Below are 16,447 nucleotides of genomic sequence, written 5' to 3' on the forward strand. Positions count from 1 at the left end.
CAGATCCTGAACCCATGAAACCAATGAGGATTATCCCTAAGGAAATGGCATTTAGCCTTATGCTACCTGGACTCAGATGGTTGCTTTTCAGTGTAACTGTGTACCCTTTCAAAAGGCCCTCTTCTCTTCTGTCTTCTACAGAAATGGCATAGCATGTTTGGCAAGAAATGAATGGAATACCTTTCTGTCCTTATATTCACAATGTGATTCAGACAGGTTTAAGATGAGTGTCCTAGCCAGACATAAACAATGAATATACAAAATTGCTTCATTTCTGAGCCATGTACCTAAGGTTTATTTATCCCTTTCTCATCTCTTTCAAATCTTTTCTATCACCTGGGAAACTAAGTTGTATACCAAGAAGACATTGTAACAGTCTTTGCCAAGATCTATAACAGATCAGTTTCAATGATACTGCAAAGTCCCTTATCATTCTATATCTAAGAATGGACAGTAATATCCCCCAGAAAAGTAAAGGCATGAATCAATGGGTGAGTCTACATGTTCATTAATGCACTGTAGTTACTGCATATTTAATTTAGTACTTGCTCAATGAAGAACTAACTAAAGACACAATAACTAGAGTTACTACAGTAGTGCCAGCATATGGATTGTTAGTGAAGCTTACTGCACAATAGCCTAAAACTACTGTGCAGTAGTATATTAGCATGTTTTTTGCCCAGCACACTACTGCTCAGTGTTTTTAGACAACTGAGCATTAAGAATCTTATGTAGATGTGCCCAATGTGTTTGAATTAAATACGACTGAATGAATAAGTTTATGTAAGGGAATGTGTGTTATGTTCAGGTATTCTGACCATGTACAGTGGATAATATGAGATACCCTGAAGAAAGCTTGAAAAATTAGCCCTCTTCCAAAATACATTGGCTGCTTTTGAAAATGTAAATCTTATAGACACAAATATAACATAAGGCATTTCCAGCTGTTCAAATTGTTTTTGCTTTCAGCTTTTATACCAGCTTTCCTCCTTACTGGTTCATTAACATGCCCTTAACTAAATTAATATGTATTGAAGGATCATGTTTCTCTTAGTACTCCAAATGGACAGGCAGTTACCTGAATAAAGTATGACTTTTGGGATAAAAGTGGTAATTGAGTTGTTCATAGGGATCCAAAATAAAGCTAGAAGCCCCTCAGAATGAATTGACATGGATAGGGAATTTCAAGTCTAGCCCCCAGTTTAACACTATATTTTGCCTACTAATTTCAATACATGCAGCCTTTTAGATTAACACCAAAATAAAGTTGGAATTAACCCTTGCCAGTTACTGAGTATTTTTTATATTACTACATGAAGGCTGTTATTTGTTACGATTTTTGCTCTGTTCTTTCTAATAACTGCCACATCCTTTAGTTCAGACACCTGTTTTTGTACTAAACAACAATTAACAGGCACAGATTATAGTACTTTCTGACACTGAGGAAAAAGAAGGCGACTTTTATATAAGGAGACCATGTCTCTTAGCTGAGGGGAAAAACATATATGTATGAAGAGGGGCAAGTCACATATTCCCAAGAATCGTGGGCTAGACCTAGAGTATGAAGTATGCATCTTCTGCCTGTCCTTGGCCATGTACTGGTGTTACATTTCTACCAAGAGAATCATTGTTTTCCCAGTAGAAATTGCCAGCACATAGGCATTCAGTCAGTTTCTTGTAAAGGGAACATGCTGCAAACGTGAGAAAGATTGTGTGCCTTGACACCTAGAAGATCTCTGCAAGTGAGTTTCTTTCACTAGAATGAATGCCTATAGGTTTAACTCCTCTGTGGTTGGGAGGATTTTAGCAGCTGCTTCCCTTGTGGCTTCCCCAGACCCAGGGGACTCCAGTGTAGGAAAAGTATAGGCATATTTCCCTTCTGGATGGTGTTCTCTGTCTCAGTAAGTTGCGGGGAGTAGGGGTGGTGGGGAATCCTCGATCAGAAATGCCTGTATGCTTCCTCTTTCAGGAAGATACTCTCAACTGCAAATTACCTAGAAGTTTGCAGCAGTAGAAATGAATTCTTGTCCGTGGCCTCTAAATCTTCAATCTGGTCTCAAGCTTCTCTCTTCCATGTGGCTGATGTTTATACTTAGTTTTTGTTTTCTTCTTTTCTTTATTTTGTCTTTTTTCCTGTTTTTATTCTGGGTTTTTTCTTTCAATGATACTCCTTTTTCAGCTTCCACCTTCTCTGTTAAATCATTGATCCTAAGTCTACCAAATTCTTCACAACCAGTCTTCTGCTTGTGGGTCTTAGCTCTTTTTCCTCTAGTAACCTATTTTCACTCTGAAGTGAAGCATGATCATTTCTATGGAGGTTAGCATGTTGCCCTGAAGGGTTAGGCCAATGCTCAGGATCTCAATATTGCGCTGTTAGACAGGAAGGCATGGTGAAAAACTGCACATGCAGACATAAATATCAATTAAGCACACACTCACTAGGTGCATACACCCCTATTAGGCATACACACTCACACTACCAGCTCAGGCACATACACTATACACCCCAAAAGTTAGACACAGATCACTAATACGTATATCCTGCTCACAATGCCAAATATATATTTATACATATAAACACACACACTAGCAACTTAGATACACACACATTCAAAATAACTAGTCTGGGTTCACACACACTACACACACCAAATATAGACAGAATCAGTTACCAGTTACCAACACCTGCACATTCAGTACATATATGTGGATTACTAATTCATATACCCCCTCACACACAATGATGTCTATATATGTATATATATGTGTATTCACTAATTTACACACATACCACCCACCTATACATACACACAAGTGAGTTCCTAAGTTGGGTGTTGTGATATGTATGTATGTATGTGCTTGGTGTACTTGGGATACCTGGGGAAAGGTTAAAGTAGAAAAGTAGAAGTGTAGGGAGTTAAAGTTACCAGGACCGGGAATAGAACCGGTAGACTACAGGGGCCTGGACTGAAGAACTGAGGCTTGGAGGTAACTTTAGGTTAATTAATCTTAATTGATTACAAGACAATGCCCAAAGCCTGCAGAACAGGGAAGCATGTGGCACAGAGTCTGGGACTGGAGCCAGAGCTACAGGGGAGCTGAAAAGGTTGATGGGGAGAGGAGGAGAAAATGGGACTAAAGGAAAGTGTGGGTGTTAAAGAGGGGTTCTGGGTGTGGGGAGCCAGAGGATGGCTCTGGGGCAGCTAGAGAAGTTGCAGAGAACCACAGTAGGTGCTGGAAGCTGGAGAGAACTGCAGGACAGCTAATAGGAGCTGGGAAGCTGCAGGAGGGTGTGTGTTGGGGGGAAGCCAGAAAACAGAGAGAGGGGCAGCAGAAAAATCACAGGAAAAGCAGCAGGAACAGCAGAAAAGCAAGGAGAGGATGAGAGGAGGCAGAAAAGGGGAGATGGAATTGGGAGGAGTTGGGGAAACTAGCAGAGAGGATGGGAACTGGAGCTGAGAGAGAGAGAATGAGGGACTGGGATTCAGTAAAATATGACCCAACTTGGGGTTGCAAATGACAGTGGTTTTATTGAACAGGGGAGATGGTGACACAATGTCTTCTTGGTTCCCTTTCACACACACCGACACACACAATGGCAGCAGGGGTTAAAGAGGTTTGGTGCAGGGGATGAAGTCCACTCAAGTCCAGGAGAGAGAGAGAGAGAGAGAGAGAGAGAGTCCAAATTATAGGAGGAGGTATGCATGTAATATCTACCTATCACAGGCTGGAAGTTGATCTTTGATGGCCAGTCAGGGTCTTCTTCAGCTCGGTGTTGTCCACTGGGTCTGTCTTCACTGCCCCTCTTTATAAGGGCAGACTGTGTGTGACCGTAGTGACAGGAGGCATGCCCAGGCAAGGGTCAGCCCCTGGCGTACTGAGCATGTGTGCTCCATGCAGGGATGTGCAGTTTCAGATGTCTGTAATGGTGGGGTACAATGGTAGAGTTGCTGATTCTGCAGGGTCTTTTGTTTTTCAAATGCTGGTCTTGTCTCTTTTCCTGGGTGAGGTCCATGGTTCCTGGATGAATCAGTGTGAGGTGATGGCCCAGTCATTACAGGCCATTCAGTAGAGACCTGCTACCATTGTAGTTCAATCATGCCCAAATGTTCTCATTCATCCGGGAACCAATTTACATGGGAGAGGTACAATGAATCATATTGTTGCAACATGGGATGCCCAGGCAGAGGACAGAAGATGTAGGTTTGATATATAAAATGGAAACTTGACATGACTTTGATTCACTTACAAACACAGGCCTAAACCATACAATATCCTTATGAAACAAAAATCAATACAAAAATGATAATAATACAATATACAACAGTAAAAATGAATACAAACCTAATAATTATAAAACAATGGATATCTAAGACAAAAAAATTGCTACCAAAATAAAAATGTTTAAAGCTTATCCTAAGTTTGAGCTCACTTATAGTTATCTATAGGAAATAGAGAGGGAGAGAAAAGTTATAAATGGTCGGGGAAGGGGAGGGAATTCATTTTAAGATAAATAATAAAAAAAAGAAAAACTGGGAGTTTTGTTAGAAGCAGCTGGGGGTTTTGTTACAAGCAGCACACTTCCTTAGTGAGATACTCACAGTGATCCCACCCTCTCAATAGGCACTATTATAGAGGGAGATCAAAGATGATTCTTTCCCTTAGGCTCTCTTTAGTAAGAACCTCCAGAATGGTCGAGTCTTAGGTCCTGTAAGGTACTGTATTGTCTAACACTTAACATGTGGAAAGACTGAAGTGGGCAAATAGCTTGGAGGGGGTCAAAATATAGTGACTAGAACATTCCTACATGTCAGCAGTTGTACACTACTCTTTTGGGGTTGCTTTAATTTATGACAGGGATTAGTTCAGCCTTCAGTATAAAGGTCACAAAAAGTTATCATTCACCCCTTTCTTGCTAGTTGAGTGCAGCTTGGGCATAGCCCAAGATTTGAGTCAGCTGTGCCAAGTAGTACAGAGTATGTTCTCTGGTTTAATTTGTTTCCATTGGCATCTGGCTGTAAGTGCTAGAGGTAGACAGATTTCCAGAAAAAATCTTAGATCAGTATAACAGTGTAAACAGTGTAAGGCTGTGTGAAACAATAATGTTTAGATCCTAAGCTCCTTTTAGTCAGGTAAATTATAAAAATTCTGAGAATTGCATTGTAGACTAGAATCTATGACACCATTTTCTTTAGTTAATAAATGGGCATTCCTTATCCTTCTATTGCAGCTTTTATATATGTTGGACAATTGTTTCCTTCTGGTCATTGTAGGAATAGAATTAACTTTGCTTTAGGATATTGTTCTTCTATTATTCAAAGAAAGCATTCAACAAACTCATGAAGATTATTTTCATGATGAGGGTAAAATAATCTAAAACTAGTATTGAGCTATTTTTCTTAAACTCTTTGCAGTTAAAGTGATTATAAAACCCCAGGACAGGCTTAAGGGTAATCCATATGAATATTGTTTTCATCAAAGCAATAGGTCTTAGATGCAGCAAAGTCATCTGCTTTCTCTCTGTTGCCTAAGGACTGGCTTTAGAAAGACATACCATCAAGTGAGTGGAATTATTTTCTTCCAATTCCCTTAAAGTTCACTTTTTTACCAGTAACAGCTTTTAGGCATCTTATATAAGCAAGAATGCACACTTTTGAACATTGCTACTGATAGATTTTTTCCTCTTTCACTTGGACTCTTAGGAATATGCTGTCTTTGTATCTAAAACACAAAATGAGGTTAAAATAAACCATGCTTCTCAATGCAGTAAAGAAATCAGAACTATAAACAAAATAACATGATTCATTTGAAAGACATGACAAAATTGATGTGAATGTGGACATGAGAGTGGCCATTAACCCTATGTATGGAAGAAAGCTGAAATGTATTCTTTTAAAGATATATCCTGTTCCTTCTTTTGTTATTTGGGATGTAAACTTAGCAGCAGAAGCAATGTGATTTTTTTTTAATGCTAAGGATGGGGGAAAGAGTTGAAGAAACAGAGAGATCCTGTGATAGCAATAAATGACCAGCACTTTTATGGTCCACCCTCCACTTTTCTACAAACAGAGGAAAATGAGGGCTCTGTGGCTTCACAAACATTGAAGCACGAAGCACCTACACAGCTGACATTTTCCCTGGGTAAGGTGCATGATAGAGTGCAAGCTGGATCTTTGTAACACTTGCCTTAATTCAGGAAATTTGCAACTCAGTCTTCAGGCTGGGTACTGGAGAGAGGAATTTAAGAGCTGAGTTGACTCTGGATTCTGTTCAGATGCATCAGTGTTCAAACATGAGGAGAATATGCTTTACATAAAAATCTAGATGGGCAGATGAAAAGAGTTTGTATGCAAGTTTCTGAAAAGTAAAAAAAAATGGAACTGCTAGTCCCAATTGTCTAGGTTGCAGTTATGTAGGTGAGGAAATTTTGAATGGCGTGTTGTGCTACAACTTAGAAAAATAGTGATGGCCTTGACGGACACAGGGGAAACCAAATTATGTATTGAAATCTGCAAAAGAAATCTAGGACAGTCTGTGACTAGCTAGAATGTAGGTCTGATGCTTTGAGAGTCTAAAGCCTTCTCTGCTCAAATGGAAGGTCAAATGATTGCTAACAGATGGAATTGTGCTTGACAGTTTCCTACAAAATAGGGTAAGGAGATATCCATGGCACAAAATTCTAGAGGAACCACCAAAAGAGAGAAGATTCTGCATGTCCCATTGTCTGTTTAGCTTCATGTATCTTCCCTTTTACCATTGTGAAAAGACCAGGTTAACTGCAGAGGTTAACCACTGTATAATTCCAAAATCATAATGTACTATGTTTAGCTAAGGTAAGAAGTTTAAAGTACTAGACAGAGAGAAACTGAGGAGGAATATCTTCATATAGTACTGAAGACCAAATATAACCTCAGACATATACAGTAATGCCTATATAGGACAAAAAATGGTATGTAATAAGTTTAATATTTACTACAGGATGATATAAAAAGTGGAGATGGTCATAAATATTCTGGTTCTTTTTTGTTTATAATACTGGTGGTAGCATTTAAACCAACGTAGCGGGGTTATAAAATGATACCAACTCAAAATGGTAATGACATGCACTTGCATAACTGATGCAGACAGAAGTAGATTTCAACCTCCTATGTTCCTAATATATATTTACCTTAGAGGACAAAGCCAAGGAAACCAATATAGGAGCTTAGAAATCAAATAATTCAAATAGTAACAAGTAGGGAAGCTTTATACAATTATACTCAGTTCAACAAATTCTGCCTTATTCACAGTTACTTTAGCCTGGTGCCTATTACGCTGATCAGCCTAACAGATTTCCACAGGAGACAGTGTTCTAGTTTTTAGTTCTCTTAATCACCTTTCTCTTTTCTTACATAGCTTCTTTCAATGATATTGTCAACAAGATGATGCCTAGTTCCAATTAGAACTGCTATCAATATCCATGTGATGAGGGTGCAGCAAAACCGTGCCTTTTTGTTCAAAGATATGGATGTATTGCTGTAGTTGTTCAGGATTTGAGTAATTTAGGGCATCTCGGTGTCAATGAAAAAAGATAAAATAAAGTTGAAAGGTTTAAAGGTAGTTAATTGTTACTATGGCAACTATCTAAATAAGCTTTAGATCCATCGTGATTGAGTTTATTTAGAGGTAGAATCACTATGAATAAAAATTTGGCTAAAGTATAAAAAAATAAGAACATAAAAAGCACCATACTAGGTCATACAAATGATTCATCTGGCCCAGCATCCTATCTTTGACAGAAGTAGATGCTATAGAAAGACAGCATTGGACTAGATGACTCTAGAATGATCTATCCACTATTCAGTACCCTTGCAAGCAGCCACCATTATTCATTAGAGATGCCAAAGGAAACATCTCCAACCACTCTGTTCAATAGCCAATCCTTATACACTTTCAGAAAATGTCCTGTTGAGCCCTGAGATTTTTCCAAGTTTCCAAGTCTTTCCTTACAGTTATAAAGCCCAGCTGTTTAAACAACAAAAGTTTGTTTTTCGCTGGAGTTCAACTTGTCTGTGTACATTTTGACAAGTTGAGAGTACACTTCTGAAAGCACCAGCAAGGTGCATAATCCAAGTGTACTGGATTCAGACAATAACTTTCCCAGTAGCTTAAGGACATTTCTTAATTCTTAAACAAACTTATGATTCAAACTTAATTAAGCAAACTTCAAATACTGGTTCTAAGCATCTCTGGGATATAATGTTATTTCTTTTCTTCTTATTTTATTTTGAATAGATTAATATCGCAGTCAATGATGGAAGTGGTAAAAAGCATGTATATCACAATGGTACTCTTCTAATTTGGCCTCTAGATATTTTTTATAAAAAAAATAAAGTCTGGAATAGGGCTGAAACATCATGATTTTATTTTCCAAGTCATCTTCAACATTATTCCATTTATGAAACCTGGATATCAGAAGCAGAAAGATTTGAGTGCTTATAAATAGCCTTATTTCTATAAAGTAAAGAGAACTGCAAATGCTACATATAGAGATTAGGGCTGTCCGAAACAGCACCGTTCCACTTCAGCTTCTGTTTTGATGTCTCAGTGGAACAGTGTTTCATTTTGAGTTCTGTTTCATTTCGAGAGCACTGTTGCATTTCATTTTGTTGAAACAGTTTTGCTGTTTCTATGTTTTGCCCATAGGCTATAATGGGGAATCATGAAAAATGCCTAAAATTTTCTCATTTCTTGCTTGATTTGGATAAAATATACAGGGACAGTAGCCCCTTTGGAGGGCATGAAACCTGCCAAGTTTCAAGGAGATAGGTAAAGAGGTTTCTAGGAGACAGTATCTCAAGCTGTTGACAAGCAAAACTCCTGTCATTTGCCAGCAGTGGCAGACTTCTGTCATCTGGCCCACAGAACCTGCATCCCTGGGAGGGATTCAGGGCTGTGCCAGACTACTCTTGCAGGCAGAGAGTAGGCTGCCTGCCTCGATCTGCCTCCCCCGATCTGCTGCCAGGTCACAGGAGGCTGCTACCACATGGGACCAGTGCTGGGCACAGCCTGCACCCAGCATTTGAAAGATTGGATGCAGGTGGCACAACCAGCCTCCTGTCACCCAGCATGCAGATCAGGGCCCCGCACCCCCAGGAGGAGTCCAGCACAGCCCTGCAGCCCTCCTGAGGGTGCAAGCAGGCCCCCAGTCTGCCTGCCAGATGACAGAAGGCTGCTGCTGCCGGTTAGGACCAGCACTGAAGCCAAATAAGCCCGGCTTCAAACCTCAAAATGTTTCAAAACATCTGAAATGTTTTGAGTGCCCTTGTTTCATATTGAAGCTATTTTGAAGACTTGTGTTTCATTTCAATTTTGCTGTTTTGAGTTCAAAATGCATTGAAACAGCTTTAAAATGAAACACCCAGCAAAATTTCTCACATCCCTAATAGAGACATGAGGGTGACAGTTCATCTAGGATAAAATTGGTCCAAACCTTAATTATATGCAAACCCAAACCAACCTTAACCTTTTGAAGATTTGAATTGGTTCAAAAAATAACATAGCTGTCTTCCTTTACAATCCTTTTATGTAAGATAAATTTGCAGAGGCCATTAGATATAACATCATGTCTGTGGGAGTGATCATGGGCACAGTTATAAAGGCATAAGTTTGTTGCCCCACACCAGTACTCTGGCAATATCAGATAGGGTTCTGTCTAACTCATGTCTTGTTCAGTCCAAATTGACTCAGATTTTGAACATAGATTGTACAGAATCAAGCTTTAAATGCTTTAAAAATCCAGTAAGACAGATATATTCTGAAGAGGATGAATCATTGCACAAGTAATCAATGTTAACATGAGAGTACTAGCTTTGTTGACTATTGCATGGTTTTCCCGAAAGAGGGATGTTTGGGTCTATCTTACAAAGAATAGGGGAGGCACCTAAACATAGTTGCTTGCCAACCCAGTTAGGAGGGATTATACCTATGTTTGAAGGGACAGGTGACAAAAGCCGACAGAAAAAAAATGTTTTATTAAGTATGGCAGGGATATGGGAAACAGTAATAAAATCATGAGAGAGACAAGAGGAAAAAGGAAAGAGTGGAGCAACGCACTCAATATCTTAGATATCCATATACTAACAATAGGAAAATGGGGCATAAACAGAACAAGCATAAGTCTTAGTGCAATACTGAAATTACATCTTAACTAGCATCACAAAGATTTGGTGGGATAAATCTTAGGATTGAAATATTGGGTGAAGAGTGTGGCAGGCCAGTACTGGGTGTTCTTGTGCTGAGCCACCCACCTCACTGTGCCCCACCAAAAACCAGGCTTCAGATGCCTCTCCACAGTTTCCAACTTCTCACCAACCCCCTTCCGAGCACACCCACAAGCCTGGGGTAGCACCGCCACCACTCAGATTCAGGTCCCTGTCTGGGCCCTGTGCTGCCTAGGATACACAGGCTCTGTAGACCTTGGGACCTTGGAGTGCTTCTATTAGCCTAAAGCTTAAAAAGTAGCCTCCCTTGGTCAGCCAAGCCAAGGGAACAAGAAGGCCTGGCCAATCCCTCTTGAGCATGTACAACACTGCTAGCTATAACGGACAGCTTTATTGGGTAGAGAGGGTAGGCATGGGAAGGGGTAAAAGTCTGAAGAGAAGCAAAAAAATAACTCTGAGCAAGCAGAGAGGCTTGGTTGCCCTTTGATATGCAAGTAGAGTACATTAATCTGAGTTCCTACTTAAGTTTTTGTTAAGTTACTCACTTCTGGATCCTGAATATGAGAGATGGCTGCAGAAGTCCATGATGCTCAGAGTGGGTCCCCTTCTTTCTGGAGGGGATCATTTAAATAGCCTTTCTGACTTCATCACTAAGTTCCCATCAGAAGCAGTCCCATTGGCTGCTGACCAGTGCTTCCCAATGACACACAACTGACCAGGAGAGAGAACCAGTCACATGACCTGCAAGGGGGGAAAACTTGAGAAAAAGGGAGCAGGCTCCCCCTCCCTCAGGAATGTCTGCAGCCCAGGTCAGAACTCTCTTCACCCAATATTTCAATCCTAAGATTTATCCCACCAAATCTTTGTGATGCAATACTGAAATTGCATCTTAACTAGCACTAAGACTTATGCTTGTTCTGTTTATGCCCCATTTTCCTATTGTTAGTATATGGATATCTAAGATATTGAGTGCGTTGCTCCACTCTTTCCTTTTTCCTCTTGTCTCTCTCATGATTTATTACTGTTTCCCATATCCCTGCCATACTTAATAAAACATTTTTTTTCTGTCAGCTTTTGTCACCTGTCCCTTCAAACATAGGTATAATCCCTCCTAACTGGGTTGGCAAGCAATTATGTTTAGGTGCCTCCCCTATTCTTTGCAAGATAGACCCAAACAGATGGAGGGGTGATTCCTCCACAAAGAACATAGGTTTTTTTTGAATGAAAAAATTACAACAAAAACAAAAGTATTGCTTTGTATATTAATAATATCTGTGCTTACTCTGAAGTTCATGTCTGAAAGATGTCATCATAAGTGGAGGTGATGAAAGGACAGGAGGTAATATCATGATAAGGCTCTCTAATAAACTTCCAAACCAAGAACAGGAAGTGGCTGAGGGGCATTTTTGGAACAATTAACGTAATTGTTCGTAATACAGAATACAGAACTTGATGGTACACATGTATTTAATCCAGATTACTACTGGAAAATCAACAGGACAAGACACAATCAGTCCAAGAGGTTCTTTGAAGGTAGTGAGCATAACCTTTTGTTTCAGAAGCAAGGAAGAAGCAACTAGAGAGGAAATTATCTTGAATTTTATTCTGATCAATCTGGGGAAATTAGTGAGAATCTATAGATGGATGGTAATTTAGGTGAAAGTGATCATGATACAGTATAGGGAAGGACTATAAGGAAAGGAAGGAGGGACAGCAATGAAATAATGACAATGGACTTAAAGAATGCAGACCACACATATGAGGAAATCATAGGTAAAGTTTCTACATAAGTAATTCTAATAAAATTTACAGGGGAGCTGGGAGATAAGGGAGAGATTATATTATACATTCAATGATATTACAATCTCACAAGGCAGAGGTAGAAAGGGAAATATAGAAACCAATTACTGAATCAGGAGGTTTATAGTGATGTGAAAAAGGACTCATAGAAAAGTGGAAATAGGTATGCATTTCTAGGGATAAGTAAAAAAGAAATAACACAACCACAGGGAAAAAAGCAGGAAAACTATAGCACAAGGAGTGTTATACATAGTAGGACTGTGAGAAGCTTCAGTCCCTGATTCAATTTGGTGGAAATTTGGCATGATTTGGTAGCTATGTCTCTGAAGTTGAATCAAATCAGAGGACCCTTTAATCTCTCCATATCAAATCAGAACCCTCCAAATCAATTTGGAGAGATTCAGAAAGATTCAGGGATTCAGACATAGAGACAGCTTTAAATATTTTTTCTACATATCTCTAGGTAGCAGGGGCTTGTGAGTGCTGTGATGCTGGGGCTCATGGAGTGTTCCACAGGAGCACGGGTGTCCTCAGAGTACTCAGCAACAGACCTGGAAGTGAACTGGAAGTACTTCCGGTCCATTTCTGAGTCCACCGCCGAGCACGTGGAGGGGCCCCCCTCACTCCTGTGGGATGCTCCATGTGCCCCAAAATCACAGTGTTCATGAGCCGTGCCTGCTACCTCAAAGTATGTGTTAGACGCCAATGCCGTGTGGCACCCAACAACTAGGGAGATGATGGTCCAGTTGCTCATGGATCCTGGTACTCATTAGCCAGAACAAGTAGGGAGCAAACACCAACACGCATTGCTTGCAACAGCTTTATTCAGAATGGAGACAGCTTTGGACAAGGGTCCCTCACAGACACACAGCCCATGAACCAGGGACCTGTATTGAACATTAGTTCTTTTCACATTTTATACACCTTGATTCATACATATTAACATTTACTCCACCTTCGTCCCTCCTTTGGTTCCACCCATTTTTCCTTCCATCTCAAGCTCCACCTCTGTTTACTGTTTGCTTCATTAGTATGGTATTCCCTATGCATACTGGTGTGGGGCAACAAAATAATGTCTTTATAACTGTGCCCATGACCACTCCCACAGACATGATGTTATATCTAATGGCCTCTGCCTCTCATTTACATATAATTTACATGCCTCGCTGATAAGAGTGCATGCGTAAGACTTAGACCCCTATCTTCTTTTGGTCACTTGCAGTTTCTTGCTGGCTCTTTCTCGTTTTCTTGCTGACTTCAGCACCATCTCCAAGGCCATATTTATGCTTTGTCTTTTGATGATAGCTGGTCGGCTGCAACCTATTTTTACCCAACGCATCATGCACTTTGCACCCAAACCTTTTGTTAAGAATCTGCTTACTTAAGCATAAGCAAAGTTAGTTGCTTTTAATATATCATCCATCCTTGTGACCAGCGAATTTTGCTGAGGTTCCTTTTAATATATTATCCAGCCTTGTGACCAGCAGCTTTTGCTGAGACACAGGAAAAAGCTTCATTCAGCTGCACAACCAGTAATCCCCACAATTCATGTTGTTACCCTAACAGTATGTAGAAAAAACTTTTAAAGTTGTGTCTATGTCCAAATTATTGATTCTCTAAATCAGCATCAGATCTGAAGATTTGGATTCGGCTAAATCAAATCAGGGACAGTGATTGGAATCAGTGAATTGAATCACTATCCCTGATTTGGGCCAAATCGGAATTGAATAGGTCCCACTTCATATACGCCTAGTAGTCAGAGGCATAACAAGCGATTAGAAAAGGTTAACATCAATACATTTAGAAGTAAGAGAGATGAAGGAAATTATAGATCCATTATTTGAAAAGGATGATGAGAAAATAACAGTTGATGGAAAGAAGGCTAAAATTTCCAAAGGCCTACATAATTTGATCCCCTCCCTCGATCCCTCTCCCTGTATTTTCATTTTGTGAAAGATTTTCCAGTATTTTGACTCATTGGCCTGATTGGGATGGAATGGCATGGGATGGGAATGGGAATGGAATTTTTTTAGTAAAACTTCAGAAAAGCTGCAAGACTGTGAAAAACATTTTCTGTGTAGCTCAAAAGGTACCTGAATTATGCTGTCATCTCATTAAGTATTGAATAAGAAATTTGCACTGACCATTTTGTTCTCCTGCTTAATGCAAATAATTATGATGTCATAGGGATGACAGAGACCTGGTGGGTATCCACTCATGAGTGGATCATGGCTATAGATGGCTATACCCTGTACAGGAGGGATCGTGTAGATAAAAGGGGCGGGGGTGTAGCTCTCTATGTTAAGGAAAGCTACATGTCCCTGCAAGCTGATGTTGACAACCAGGGTGGATGACTGGAGATCCTCTGGGTTAAAATCCATGGGGAACATGGCACAGTGGACACAACAGTGGGAGTCTACAAGAGCTTGACCAGAGTTCGCCGGGAAACTGGCTGAGGCTCCATGCTCCGGGACCATGGTTGTCATTGGTGACTTCAGTTACCCTGACATCTCGTGGGAGGATCACTCAGCAAAATCTGAGCAGCTGCAAAGCTTCCTATGGTGCATGGATGACCTCTACCTGACTCAAGAAGTCTAAGGGCCAATGAGAGGTAAAGAGCTGCTCAACCTGGTACTGGCTACTGGTGATGACCTAATCAGTGACCTAGTGATTGATGGGAAGCTGGGTGACAGTGACCATGAGCTGATCACCTTCACCATCTGCCGTAAAGCTGGCAAATCAGTCAGTAACAGTAAAGCTGGCAAATCAGTCAGTAAGTTGACTTCAGGAAAGCCGACTTTGACAAGCTTAGGAGGCTTCTCAGTAAGGCCCTAAGGAACCAGAACCCTGCGGGGAGGGGAGTTCAAGAAGAGTGGTTGCTCCTCAGGGGAGCAATCCTCAATGCACAAGCTAAGTCTATTTCATCTCGAAGGAAAGGCACCAAGAGGGCACAACAGCTCCCCTGGCTCTCCAGGGATCTAGCAGACATCCTGAGGCTAAAAAGAAAGTCCTACAAAGGATAGAGGATGGGATTCACCTCCAAGGAGGATTATTCTGCACTGGTCCGGTCCTGCAGGGAGCAAATCAGGAAAGCCAAGGCTGCAACTGAACTCCAACTAGCTTCGAGCATCAAGGACAATAAAAAGTCCTATTTCAAATATGTGGGGAGACGGAGGAAAAGCAAGGGCAACATTAGACCCCTGCTGAACCAGAAGAGGCAACTGACAACTGAGGCGGAGGAAAAATCCAACCTATTAAATGGGTACTTTGCATCAGTCTTTCATCAGTCCCATGGGACGCTCATGCCCACCACAGGACAGGGCGGTCTGGGTGAGGAACATCCCTGCCCTCTATTAATGCTGACCTTGTGAAGGAACCCCCTTGAGAAGCTGGATACCTTTAAATCAGCCGATCCTGACAATCTACACCCCAGGGTACTCAAGGAGCTGGCGAGCAGCATAGCCCAGCATCTGGCATGGATCTTTGAAAACTCCTGGTGCTCTGGTGTAGTGCCCGAAGACTGGAAGAAGGCCAATATGGTGCTTATCTTCAAGAAGGGTATGAAAGTGGATCCGGCTAACTATAGACCCATCGGCCTGACTTCTATCCTGGGGAAGATCTTAGAAACTTTTATTAAAGAGGCCATGCTTAATGGACTATCCTGACGGATAGCCAGCATGATTTTGTTGTGGGTAGGTCTTGCTTGACCAATCTCATTTCCTTCTACGACCATGTGACCTATCACCTGGACAAGGGAGAAGAGATGTCATATATCTTGACTTCAAAAAAGCCTTTGATCTGTTATCCCATGATCACCTCTTGGTGAAACTGACCCATTGTGGCCTTGAGTCCACCACGATCCACTGGCTGGGAAATTGGCTCTGTGGTCAGACCCAGAGGGTAGTAATTGATGGGGTCCCTCAAGGCTCTGTCCTTGGACCCATATTGTTCAACATCTTCATTAATGATGTAGACATTGGAGTCAGAAGCAGACTAGCCAAGTTCGCCGATGACACCAAACTCTGAGGCAAAGCACCCACACCAGAAGACAGGTGGGTGATCCAGGCTGACCATGACAGGCTCAGCAAATGGGCGAGCGAGAACCCAATGGTTTTTAACACCGAAAAATGCAAGGCTCTTCACCTTGGGAAGAAAAACCTGCAGCATCCTTATAGGCTTGGCAGTGCTACGCTGGTTAGCACTATGGAAGAAGGAGATTTGGGGGTCATCACTGACCACAAGATGAACATGAGCCTGCAATGCAATGCTGCAGCTAGTAAAGCAACCAAAATGCTGGCTTGCATCCATAGATGCTTCTCGAGCAAATCCCAGGACGTCATTCTCCTTTTGTACTCGGCCTTTGTGAGGCCGCAGCTGGAGTACTGCATCCAGTTTTGGGCTCCACAATTCAAAAGGGATGTGGAGAAGCTTGAGAGAGTCCAGGG

General features: G+C 41.1%; 1 protein-coding gene across 1 annotated transcript in view; it reads left to right on the forward strand.

The window, feature by feature from the left end:
* The window catches only part of LOC149859695 (uncharacterized), a 52,715-nt gene that overhangs the window by 12,258 nt on the left and 24,010 nt on the right, over positions 1-16,447 (forward strand). The gene's annotated exons all lie outside the window — the stretch shown is intronic.

This window comes from Crocodylus siamensis, chromosome 7 (genome assembly GCF_052110815.1).
Source record: "Crocodylus siamensis isolate JL-2025a chromosome 7, ASM5211081v1, whole genome shotgun sequence".
NCBI lineage: Eukaryota > Metazoa > Chordata > Crocodylia > Crocodylidae > Crocodylus > Crocodylus siamensis.